Raw genomic sequence first — 13,623 nt, 5'->3', positions numbered from 1 at the left:
TGTTGTTTCTCTTTTTGAAAAAGCAAGCATCTATTTTTAACAAAAGGATGCATTTACTACATTATTATTATTCAGAAAAGCACCAAGCAGACCTTTTCTAATCTTATTCTGCAACAGGCAGAGAATTCCTGGGTTTTGTTCCTTAAAATAGAGTGAAGTTGTACTTCAGGAAACAAGGTCAGCGTGACCTTCTAGCCTATCTATAGAGTTTTTGTATGTGCCTCCAAGTAAATGCAGAATTCAAATTGAGTTTCTCTGAAAAAAAATGCATTTTGAAAGGAGACATTCCTAGAGATTATAGATGGTTCAAAAGCAATTTAATGCTGGGTACACTTGGGGTGCTGTCTGATTCATGAATAATGAGGACACTTCCGTATTCGCTTGATATATGGTATTCAAACGGAACTCAATGAATATTTCTCATGGAGAAGATGTCAGCTGGAGTGCTTATGTATGGCAACTTTCCACAAAGAGGGCAGCGTTTGTGATCATATAAAGGCAGGCTAATTTTCTTTTCTTTTTAAAAAATATGTTGCCAGAGAATAGGATAAGAAACGAAATGTTTTTCAATGTTGAAAATGAAATAGTGCCAACTTCTTTTAAATGTAATTTAAATGTACAATTAATCTTTACTATAAACATATAGAAAGCATTTTCTTTCTTGCTGTTTTATTGTCAGCCATGGAGCTTGAACTTAGGGCCTGGACGCTGTCCCTGAGCTCTTTTGTTCAAGGCCAGTGTTCTATTACTTTGAGCTACAACTCCTTTTCCAGTTTTCTGGTGATTAATCAGGGATGAGTCTCACAGACTTCCCTGTCTGGGCTGGCTTCAAAATGTTATCCTCAGATCTCAGCCTCTGAATAGCTAGGAGTACAGGTGTGAGCCACTGGTGCCAGGCTTAGAAATAATTTTTAAATCCACAGTTTAACAAAACAATGTAATTGTTGATTTTTAATTCACTGACCACATAATTCACTGACCACTGCCCATAAATGGTTGGAACATTTGTACAATATTAAGTTTACCATAAAGAAAGTTAATGAGCATTTCTACACTTTGGTCTCAGAGACTAATCAAAACTACAGTGTTATTAAATGCATGTTAAAGGAGGATAATCATTTGGAGCCTTCCTCCACCTATGCATGTGTTGTTATGTTAAATTCTTATATTTCCTCGTGTTTAAATGTCATGGACTTGTCTACTTGGGCTGACACTGAATTATGACATTCTGAATCTAGCCTCCTGACTAGTTGAGATTACAGATGTCAACTGCCGACATCTGACTTGATTTTGCTATATTTATGTTTTATCTTTGATTATTTCTATAATATTTCTATGAAATAATTGGTTGTCAATAGAAAATAACTAAATTACAAATATATTGAGTCTTCTACTATATAATTTTTTTCTTTTTTTAATTTATTTTATTTTATTTGTGAACATACTGTACAGAGGGGTTACAATTACATGGGCAGGATAATGTGTACATTTCTTACCAAGCATTGAAGCCTCCTCCTTTGTTTATCCTTCACATCCCTTCCCAGCCTCCCCACTCCCCCCCTTGTCCCAATCTTTCTCCAAACTTGCCCCCCCCAACCCCGCACAGACATTGTAAAGCTCATTATGGACATGACAACATTTACTTCTCATTGTTGCAACAAGTCCACCTCTATCCTTAAAGGACTTGTTTTTCACCATCTCCTCCACAAGTTATACTGACATCAAATATAGTGAAAGCAGGGGTTATACTGTGGGGGAGGGACATACAAAGCAACAAAGAAATAATTTTACAAATGCGTTAGAAACACATGCATGAAAGAAAAAAACATTAAAATACATATCTAAGGGTTCATTTTCCTGACATCACATTATCTGACCTTTTCTGCTTGACTCATACATATACTAGATAATGCAAATAAGGGAAACCATGGGACCTATGTTTCTTTGGGCCTGGCTTACTTCACTTAATATAATTTTTTCCAAGCCTTTCCATTTCCTAACAAATGGGGCAATGTCATTCTTTCTGATGGAGGCATAGAATTCCATTGTGTATATATACCACATTTTCTTGATCCATTCATCTACTGAGGGGCATCTAGGTTGGTTCCAGATCTTAGCTATGGTGAATAATGCTGCAATAAACATAGTTGTGCTGGTAGCTTTAGTGTGGTCTTGTTTGTAAACATTGGGTAAATGCCCAAAAGTGGGATTGCTGGGTCATAGGGGAATTCTATGTGGAGTCTTTTGAGGAACCTCCATACTGCTTTCCAAAGTGGTTGAACAAGTTTACATTCCCAACAACAATGAAGTAAGGTTCCCTTCTGTCCACATCCCCTCCAGCGTCTGTTGTTGTTAGAGTTCTTGATTTTTGCCATGCTAACTGGAGTGAGGTGGTATCTCAATGTTGTTTTGATTTGCATTTCTTTTATGGCTAGGGATGTTGAGCATTTCTTCATGTGTCTATTGGCCATCCTTCTTTCTTCTTCAGAATAGTTTCTCTTTAAGTCTTTCACCCACTTGTTTATTGGGCAGTTGTTTCTTTGAAGATTTGATGTAGGGGGATTTAATTTTTTGGGATCCAAGTACATTTTAGATATGAGACCCTTGTCCGTTGTATGGCTAGTAAAGATCTTCTCCCAATCCGTGGGCTTTCTATTAATCTTGCTAGCTATGTCCTTTGCCATGCAGAAGCTCTGCAACTTTATGCAATCCCATTTGTCCAACCTTTCTTTGATTCGTTGTGTTTCCAGGTCTCTATTCAGAAAATTTCGGCCTGAGCCAAGGAGACCTAGGGTTTCTCCTATTCCATCCTGTAATGTTTTCAGAGTGTCTGCTGTGACTTCGAGGTTTTTGATCCATTTGGAGTTGATTCTGGTGCAGGGTGATATATAAGGATCTAGCTTTAGTTTTCTATAAGTAGTTAACCAGTTTTGCCAGCACCATTTACTGAAGAGGCTGTCTTTCTTCCATTCTATTGTTTTAGCTCCCTTATCAAAGATTAGATGGCTATAGGTCTGTAGGTTCATTTCTGGGTTTCAATTCTATTCCATTGGTCCTGAGGTCTGTTCTTATGCCAATATCAAGCTGTTTTGATTACTATGGCTTTATAGTAGAGTTTGAAATTTGATATTGATATTCCTCCAGCAGTGTTCTTTCCGTTGAGGAGCATTTTTGCTATTCGGTTCTTTTATTGTTCCATATGAATTTTTGGATTGCCTCCTCTATTTCCTTGAAGAATAAGGGTGGAATTTTGATAGGTATTGCGTTGAATTTGTAGATAGCCTTGGGAGGAATTGCCATTTTCACGATGTTAATCTTTCCAATCCAGGAGCATGGGAGTTTTTGCCATTTTTTAAGTTCTGTGTTGATTTCCTTTTTCAAGTTTTTAAAGTTTTCATCATAGAGGTCCTTCACTTCTTTGGTTAAGTTAATTCCTAGGTATTTTATTTTTGTGGGGCTATTATAAATGGAGTTGCTTTCCTAATTTCAGCCACACTTTTCTCATTGTTGGCATACAGAAAGGCCATTGATTTTGGGGGGTTAATTTTATACCCTGCTACTTTGCCAAAGTTTTGTATCAGCTTGAATTATTTGGGAGTGGAGTCTATGGGATTCTTTAAATACAAGATCATGTCATCCCTATTTGGATTCCCTTTATGTCTGCATCTTGTCTTATTGCTTTAGCTAGACATTCTAATACTAGATTGAAGAGAAGTGGAGAAAGTGGACATCCTTGTCTTGTTTCTGAGTTAAGAGGAAATGGCTTTAGTTTTTCACCATTAAGTATAATGCTGGCTGTAGGTTTGTCATATACAGCCTTTATTGTATTGAGGAATGTTCCATGGACTCCTAATTTTTCCAAAACCTTCATCATAAAGGGGTGTTGGATCTTGTCGAATGCTTTTTCTGCATCTATTGAGATAACCATGTGGTTCTTATCCTTGCTCCTGTTGATGTGATGAATAATCTTAATTGATTTGCGTATATTAAACCAGCTTTGCATCCCTGAAATGAATCCTGTTTGATCATGGTGTATGATTTTTTGGATGAATTGTTGAAGTCGGTTGGCCAATATTTTGTTGAGAAGTTTTGCATCAATATTCATCAAGGAAATGGGTCTATAGTTTTCTTTCTTTGATGAGTTCCTGCCTGGTTTTGGGATGAGGGTTATGATGGCTTCATAGAATGTGTTCGGTAATGAACTTTATCTTTCAATTTCACTGAAGAGTTGGAGGAGTATTGGTGTGAGCTCTGCTTTGAAGGCCTTGTAGAATTCTACTGTAAAACCATCTGGTCCTGGACTTTTCTTAGCTGGAAGGTCTCTTATTGCCCTTTCTATTTCATCACTTGATATGGGCCTGGTAAGCTGGTTTAAGTCATCTTGGTTTAGTTTTGGCATGTCAATATTTGCTAGGAAAAGGTCCATTTCTGTCAAGTTCTCAAACTTATTAGCATAAGGTTTTGAGAAGTATTCCCTTATAATGTTCTGAATCTTGGTTGTTTCCGTGGTGATGTTTCCATTCTCGTCTCTGAGTTTATTTATTTGGGTGTGTTCTCTTCTTTTTCTGATAAGATTTGCTAAGGGTCTGTCAATTTTGTTAATTTTTTCGAAGAACCAATTCTTTGTTTGGTTGATTCTTTCTATGGCTTTTTTGGATTCTAATTCATTTAATTCTGATTTAATTTTGATTATTTCTTTCCGTCTACTGGATTGGGGTTTATCTTGCTGCTCTTTTTCAAGGAGGTTTAGATGTGTCATTAGATTGTTGGTTTCAGATCTCTCCAATTTGTTGATGTAGGAGCTCAGAGCTATAAACTTGCCTCTGAGTATTGCTTTTGCTGTGTCCCAGAGGAGCTGTTAATTTGTGTGTTCATTTTTGTTGAATAGCATGAACATTTGAATTTCCTTTCTAATCTCTTCCATGACCCACTCGTGATTCAGCAGTGTGTTGTTCAGCCTCCATGTGATACCAGACTTTCTTAGGTGGCTTTTAGTGTTGAGTTCTAATTTTATTCCCTTGTGGTCAGAGAGAATGCAAGGTATAACTTCAATGTTTCTGAATTTGGACAAGTTTGCTTTGTGGCCTAAAATGTGGTCTATTTTAGAAAACGTTCCATGTGCTGCTGAGAAAAATGTGTATTCTGATGCTGCTGGGTGAAATGTTCGGTAGATGTCTGTTAAATCTAGTTGATTTATGCAGCTGTTTAGATCTGTAGTTTCTCTGTTGAGTTTTTGCAGAGTTGATCTATCTAGTTGGGAGAGTGGTGTTTTAAAATCCCCAACAATTAATGTCTTTGGAGTGATATGGGATTTGAAGGAAAGTAGTGTTTCTTGGATAAATTTCGGTGCTCCATTGTTTGGCGAATAGATATTTAGAATTGTAATATCCTCCTGAAAGAGAGATCCTTTAATTAGTATGTAGCGACCTTCTTTATCTCTTCTCATGAGTTTTAATTTGAAGACTATTTTATCTGATATTAGGATTGCAACTCCCGCCTGTTTATGGGGGCCGTTTGCTTGGTAGATTTTGTTCCAGCCTTTAACATTGAAGATGTGTTTGTTTTTACGGGCAAGATGTGACTCCTGAAGGCAGCAGATAGAAAGGTCTTGTTTTTTAATCCAACTAGATAATCTATGTCGCTTAATTGGAGAGTTCAGTCCGTTAACGTTAAGAGAAAGGACTGAGAGGTATTTGGGAGTTCCTGCCATGTTATCCACCTTCTTGGGTGTTGCGAAAACTGGGTTCTTCCTATGGTTCTTGGATTCTCAGTTTGGGTGCAGTTTCTTGACCTTTATTGTGGTCTTGTTGATTTTCTTTGTGTAGGACATCTTTAAGAATCTTTTGTAGGACTGGTTTGGTGGAGATGTATTGTTTCAATTTTTCTTTGCTATGGAAGGTTTTTATTTGGCCTTCAGTTATGAAGGAGAGTTTAGCTGGGTACAGTATTCTTGGTTGATAGTTGTTTGTTTTTAGGGCATGGCATACATCGTTCCAGGCTCTTCTTGCTTTGATTGTCTCTGCTGAGAAATCTGAGGTGATTCTAATTGGTTTCCCTTTATAGGTGATTAATCTTTTCTCCTTGACAGCTTTAAGGATCTTTTCCTTGGTCTGAGTTGATCCTGTGTGGATTATAATGTGATGGTGGGATGTCCTATTCTGGTCTGGTCTGTTTGGAGTTCTAAAAGCTTCTTGTATCTAAATAGGCCTATCCTTTTGCATGTTTGGGAAGTTCTCTGCTAGGATCCTGTTAAACAAATTTCCTAGGCCATTGACTTCTGTTTCTAGGTGCTCCTCTACACCCATTATCCTTAGATTAGGCCTTCTGATGGTGTCTTCCAAGTGTTGGATAGATCTATCATATTTCTTGGACTTGTCTTGGATGTTTGTATGCTCTTTCTCTATATATCTAGGCTATCTTCAATCCCTGAGATTCGATCTTCTGCATGGTCTAATCTACTGTCAAGACTTTCTACTTTGTTTTTTTATCTCTTTTCCTTCTAATTGGTCAGCTTTTATGGCTTCAAGTTCTTTGTTGAAGCTTTATTTTAGATCTTTATAAATTTCTTTACTTCCTTAATTTGATGTTCTGTGTTTATTCTCAGATCACTTAGTTGATTTGTTATGGTTTCCTTGGACTCCCCTTCCTTCTGTTGGGTTCCATTCAGCATTCCCTTTGTGGTCTCCCTGACTTCCTTCAGCTCTTTTTTAATGGATTCCATGAATGCCTTTAGCGATCTTTGTGTATTCTCTTCGTGCTCTCTCAATTCCTGTATTACTCTATGATAAGCTTCCTCCCATTCGTGGGATTCCTGTAGTTCTCTTTGAGTGTTCTCAGCCTGTTCAAGCCATTCCTGTCTTTCTTTTTGAGTATTCTCAGGCTGCTCATGCAATTCCTGTATCCGCGTTTGAGTAGCTTCCTTATGCTTATGATATTCCTGTATAAACTTTTGGAATGCCTCCTCTCTCTCCCTATCACGCTCATACAGAGACCTTTGTATGCTTTCAATCTTTTGATTCATCATGTTTGCCAACAGTGTTTGTAGAGCTATTTGGGAATTCTCCTCTGGATTATTCATTATCTGTTCTGTCCCCTGATTATCGGGATTGGGAATTGAGATACCCGGATTTGCCATTTTTCTTGTGTTTTTCTTGCTTACTCTGCCCATTTGAGATGAAAATAGCACCAGTTTTGTGCTAGAACACTATCTTAAGGCAAGCATCAACCCAAGTCTGAATTTGCACAGTCAATAGTCTACAGATACAATCTAGTTCAACATATACATCTATTCAACATCAAACAACTATACGTTAATGGGCTACGAACTGCAAACAAGAGTTTGGAAGACCAGAAATTATTAGGGTTAGGGAGAGATGTGGGTAAAAAAATAGGAATAGATTGATGTGGGGAGGCTCTGGGGGAGTTAACTAAGTCTTAATCTCAAAGCAGGAAATAGGTTGGGTAGGATGAAAGGAGAGAGAGAGAGAAAGAAAAAAAAAGAAAGGGAACGGGAAAAGAAAAGAGACCAGAAAAAATAGAAAGGTAGAAATTAATAAAATTATGTAGAAGCAATAACAATCTATTTAGATAAGAACGTGCATTTATTGAGAGAAGGGGAGGGATATAAAGGAGATGTGAAAAACTTAAAAATAAAAATGCTTAAAATAATATATAGGTATAAAGAGGTAGTACTGCTATTAAGGAATTTAAGTCTTAGAGGTTTTGACCTGTGTAATAAATTTGTGGATTAAGTGTGTACACAATGGGGTATAGGGTCTAATAGTCAACTACAGGTTTATCTGAGGGTGTGCAGGACAAGAATTAAGTCACATAAAGAAGAACGAAAGAGAGGAGAAGGTGAAAAGGATAAGAAAGGAAGAAGAAAAAGATGAGAAGTTCAGTAAAGCTAAACCAAAAATAAAAAGATAATTTAAAAAAGAGAAAAAAAAAAAGAGAAAGAAGACTAAAAAAGAAAGCAAAAAAGCACATTCCCGTATCCCTAAAATAAAAATTATAAGAGGAAAAGAAACTTTCTGGAAAACATTTTTTATCAAAAAAGGCAAAGATTATAGATTGAAAAAAAATTTAGAAAAGAAAAAAATATTTTTTTTATATAAGGTACCAAAAATGAAAACTAAAAAAAAAAAAAAAAGACGATGAAGAGAAAAAAAAAACACACAAAAAAACAAAAAACAAAAAAAAAAACAAAAATTTCTTTGATTTTTTTTTTTTTTTTTTTGGAGGAGTGGGAAAAATCCTGTATCTCCCTTTTGTCGGTAACCAGCCTCTTTTTGGAGTCTCTGGTCTGCTTGTGGTCCTGTGGCTTGGTTGGTTTCTTAAGTCAGTTTGTTCGAACAGGCAGTAAAATGCTCTGCTTTACCCAGGATTTGGCGATCCTCCTCCCAGGCTAGTTCATTGGGAGACAGATCTGCTTTGAGTATCACAAAAGAGGGGGATGCTGTGATGAGGCTAGGTTCTGGTAGCTTTTCCGGGGCTGGTTTGTGAAAACCTCACAGAGCCCAGCCTGGAGCCATTCTCAGGTTTTCTGTTTACTGATTTTCAATTGCTTGTCCAGGCTGCTAGAGGGAGGGGCAGCCTCTGGCTCTGATTACCCAGTGAAGAAACCCACTCCTCAGGTTGGCGCCTGAGCTGGGTGACTTTTCCCTGGGTGGAGCTGAGTCTGGCAGGTCACGCCGCCGTTACGTTCTTGTGACCTGCTAAATGACTTGTTTTATTCCAAGGCCTGAGCTGGAGCTCACAGCCTAGCTGTGTCAGTATCCAAGATAGAGAACACCGGTGCTGGGGGGGGGGAGAGGGGTGGCCTTCCCTCCTCTGCTCCCTGAGAAGGAGTGAGGACGTCAGGCTTCTACTCACGCCGAGTCTAGTTCCTGGGTCATCTCTGGTCTGAGAACTGCAGGATGAAGATGTCTGCTCCTTGTCGGTTCTTGCTGATGTTGAGTAGAATCTGCTTGCCTGCTGCATCTGGCTCCTTCGTCCCGGACTCTCTGTTGCTCAGGTATGGCAGCTGCGCTTGCCAGCCACCGCCACAGCTGCCGCCGCGGCGGCGGCTGCTGACAAGGGCTCAGAAGTGTCTCCTTGCCTGGGTTTCCTTCTCTGGCCAAACTCTCTGTCCTGTGATGACACACTTGGTGTAATTCTCTGACTTAACTGTTCACTGGAACTCTAAAACTGCTTTCTATGCAAGAGCTTACTTAGACTCCAGCTTCTCCTCCGCCATCTTCCCAGACTCCTTATCATATAATTTTTAAAATCCTTTTAGTAGCTTAAAATAATTGTACCTATTCATTGAAATATAAATGCTGTATAATTACCATTTTCATCTTCTTAAATGTTTATCATTATTTGTGTTTAACAACCTTGAACTTTCCCACTCTAGAATCTTGGTAAAATATTGGGAACTGTAGTCACCCTTTTTGGTCATATAACTTTAGGATTTATTTTTTCCCATGTAACTTCCTTGTTATCTGTTTCCTTCTGTCTATCTGCCTATCTATCTATCTATCTATCTATCTCACCTCTTCCTCCTACATTTCCTAATTTTAGTAGCTTCTATCCCATTCTCTATCTCTTCTAAATGCAATAACTTGTAACATGTCTTTTGTAACCTTACATAGTTCACTTACAGGTAAGTCCTCCTGTTTCATTCATGTTGTAGCTGATGATATGATGTAGCTTCTATGATTCTATTATATGGTATTACAATCTATATTATAAGGTATCTTCTATGATAGGATGTATAATCTTCCAGTGGGAGAGATACCTTAACCCTATGCATTTATCCACTGCTAGACACTTTGGCAGATTGGATACCTTGGCCTTTGTACACTGTGTGGCAATAAACATAAAATACAGGTATCTCTTTGCCATACTGATTACAAATTTTGGGTAATATAATTAGTTGATCACATGATACCTGGATGATATTTTGTTTAAGAAACTGCCACACTGTTTTCTATAATGTTTGTACTAATTTCCATTTTCAACAGCAGTGTATGAGAATTCTTTTCTAAATGTATTCTTTGGCACTTGATCATTTTTATTTGCTTGCTTGTTTTTCCTCTAATGGTATTAGCCATTGTACTAGCCATTCCAATAATACCTCATGGTAGCTTGTTTGGCATTTCCCTTGTAAGGAATGATGATAGCAGGCTTTCACATATTTCTAGTCCATTTAGATATCTTCTTTTGAAAATACCTATGTAGATCATTTTATTATGTTTTTTGTTATTATTGATTGCTTTTTGTGTGTGTGCTGATACCAGGACTTGAACTCAGTGTGTATCTCTATTTTTTATTTATTTTTATTTTTTATTGTGAAAATAATGTACAGAGGGATTACAATTACATGGGCAAGATAATGAGCACATTTCTTATCAAGCATTGTAGCCTCCTTCTTTGTTTCCCCTTCCCATCCCTTCCCATCCTCCCCCCCTCACAATCCTCCCGGGGCCCTCCTCGGGCCCCCCCCAAGCCCCCCCTCCACACCAAAGTTGTAAAGCTCATTTTTCGACATAACGACTTGTACATGTCATTGCTGCAATGGGTCCACCTGTATCCCTATTTAAACGATTTGTTTTTCCCCTTCCCCTCCACAAATTATACTGACATCAAATAGAGTGAAAGCAGGGGTTATACTGTGGGGGAGGGACATACAAAGCAACAAAGAAATAATCTTAAAAATGTGTTAGAAACAATCACATGAAAGAAAAAAAACACATTTGAATACATATCTTAGGGTTCATTCATCACCTTATCTGACCTTTTCTGCTTGACTCAGACATATACTAGATATTGCAAATAAGGGTCCTATTGCAAATAAGGGAAACCATGGGACCTATGTTTCTTTGGGCCTGGCTTACTTCACTTAATATAATTTTTTCCAAGCCTTTCCATTTCCTAACAAATGGGGCAATGTCATTCTTTCTGATGGAGGCATAGGATTCCATTGTGTATATATACCACATTTTCTTGATCCATTCATCTACTGAGGGGCATCTGGGTTGGTTCCATATCTTAGCTATAGTAAATAATGCTGCAATAAACATAGTTGTGCTGGTAGCTTTAGTGTGGTCTTGTTTGTAAACATTTGGGTAAATGCCCAAAAGTGGGATTGCTGGGTCATAGGGCAGCTCTATGTGGAGTCTTTTGAGGAACTTCCATACTGCTTTCCAAAGTGGTTGAACAAGTTTACACTCCCACCAACAATGCAGTCCACATCCCCTCCAGCATCTGTTGTTGTTAGAGTTCTTGATTTTAGCCATTCTAACTGGAATGAGATGGTATCTCAATGTCCTTTTGATTTGCATTGATCGAAATAATCATACACTACGATCAAACAGGATTCATTTCAGGGATGCAAAGCTGGTTCAATATACGCAAATCAATTAAGATTATTCATCACATCAACAGGAGCAAGGATAAGAACCACATGGTTATGTCAATAGATGCAGAAAAAGCATTTGACAAGATCCAACACCCCTTTATGATGAAGGTCTTGGAAAAATTAGGAATCCATGGAACATTCCTCAATACAATAAAGGCTGTATATGACAAACCTACAGCCAGCATTGTACTTAATGGTGAAAAACTAAAGCCGTTTCCTCTTAACTCAGGAACAAGACAAGGATGTCCCCTTTCTCCACTTCTCTTCAATCTAGTATTAGAATGCCTAGCTACAGCAATAAGACAAGATGCAGACATAAAGGGGATCCAAATAGGGAAAGAAGAAGTAAAACTCTCCCTCTTTGCAGATGACATGATCTTGTATTTAAAGAATCCCATAGACTCCACTCCCAAATTACTCAAACTGATTCAAAACTTTGGCAAAGTAGCAGGGTATAAAATTAACCCCCAAAAATCAATGGCTTTTCTGTATGCAAATAATGAGAAAAGTGTGGCTGAAATTAGGAAAGCAACTCCATTTGTAATAGCCCCACAAAAAATAAAATATCTAGAAATTAACTTAGCCAAAGAAGTGAAGGACCTCTATGATGAAAACTTTAAAAACTTGAAAAAGAAAATCAAAACAGAACTTAGAAAGTGGCAAAAACTCCCATGTTCCTGGATTGGAAAGATTAACATCGTGAAAATGGCAATACTTCCCAAGGCTATCTACAAATTCAATGCAATACCTATCAAAATTCCAACCTCATTCTTCAAGGAAATAGAAGAGGCAATCCAAAAATTCATATGGAACAATGAAAGACCCAGAATAGCAAAAATGATCCTCAACAGAACGAACAGTGCTGCAGGAATATCAATACTAAATTTCAAACTCTACTATAAAGCCATAGTAATCAAAACAGCTTGGTACTGGCACAAGAACAGACCTCAGGACCAATGGAATAGAATTGAAAACCCTGAAATGAACCTATAGACCTATAGTCATCTAATCTTCGATAAGGGAGCTAACAAAATAGAATGGAAGAAAGACAGCCTCTTCAGTAAATGGTGCTGGCAAAATTGGTTAACTACTTGTAGAAAACTAAAACTAGATCCTTATATATCACCCTGCACCAGAATCAACTCCAAATGGATCAAAGACCTCGGAGTCAAAGCAGACACTTAAAACATTGCAGGATGGTTTAGGAGAAACCCTAGGTCTCCTTGGCACAGGCCAAAACTATCTTAATAGAGACCCAGAAACACAACAAATCAAAGAAAGGTTGGACAAATGGGATTGCATGAAGTTGCAGAGCTTCTGCATGGCAAAGGACATAGCTAGCAAGATAAATATAAAACCCACGGATTGGGAGAAGATCTTCACTAGTCATACAACAGATAAGGGTCTGGGTCTCATATCTAAAATGTACTTGGATCCCAAAAAATTAAATCCCCCTACATCAAATCTTCAAAGAAACAACTGCCCAATAAATAAGTGGGCAGTTGTTAAAGAGAAACTTCTCTGAAGAGGAAAGAAGGATGGCCAATAGACACATGAAGAAATGCTCAACTTCCCTAGCCATAAAAGAAATGCTTTCTTTTCTTCTTGCTGGTTCTCTTCCACTTGATCCATGGCTGTAATCTGCCATTCTTCTGTTTAATTAGCCATTGAGACCCATGGACTTTTCTGCCTGGGGTGGCTTCAAACCTCAACCCTCAAACTCTCATTTGTCCATTCTTATAATTGGTCTGTTATTGTTTTACTTTAATATTATTTTCTGTGAAGCTCTTGAATTGATAATATACTCTACACATACTTGATACTAATCACTTATTGGATGAATTCTTTGAAAACATGTTTTGTCATTCTCAGCTACTCTCTTCACTCATTGGTTGCTTCCTTTGCTTGCACCAGCCTCTTAATCTCACAAAGCTTCACCTTCTCTTTGCGTTTGTTTCACTGCCTATTTTTCGAACAGGATATTTTTATTGTGAGAAATAAACCAAATCTTTTTTTTAATTGTCAAGGTAATGTACAGGGGGATTACAGTTACATAAGTAAGGTAATAAGTACATTTCTTGTCGATCTTGTTACCCCTTCCCTCATTTTTCTCCTACTTATCATTTCCAACATATTGTCACTGTTGCCTTGGTTCCTTCCTTGTCCTTTCTCTCATCATTCTGTTGTTCCCTTTCCCTTCCCTAATTCAGATAAACATA

This window comes from Dipodomys merriami, unplaced genomic scaffold (genome assembly GCF_024711535.1).
Source record: "Dipodomys merriami isolate MVZ:Mamm:240054 unplaced genomic scaffold, mDipMer1.0.p SCAF_8, whole genome shotgun sequence".
In the NCBI taxonomy this organism is placed as follows: Eukaryota; Metazoa; Chordata; class Mammalia; order Rodentia; family Heteromyidae; genus Dipodomys; species Dipodomys merriami.
Note: the sequence above shows the minus strand (reverse complement) of the source record.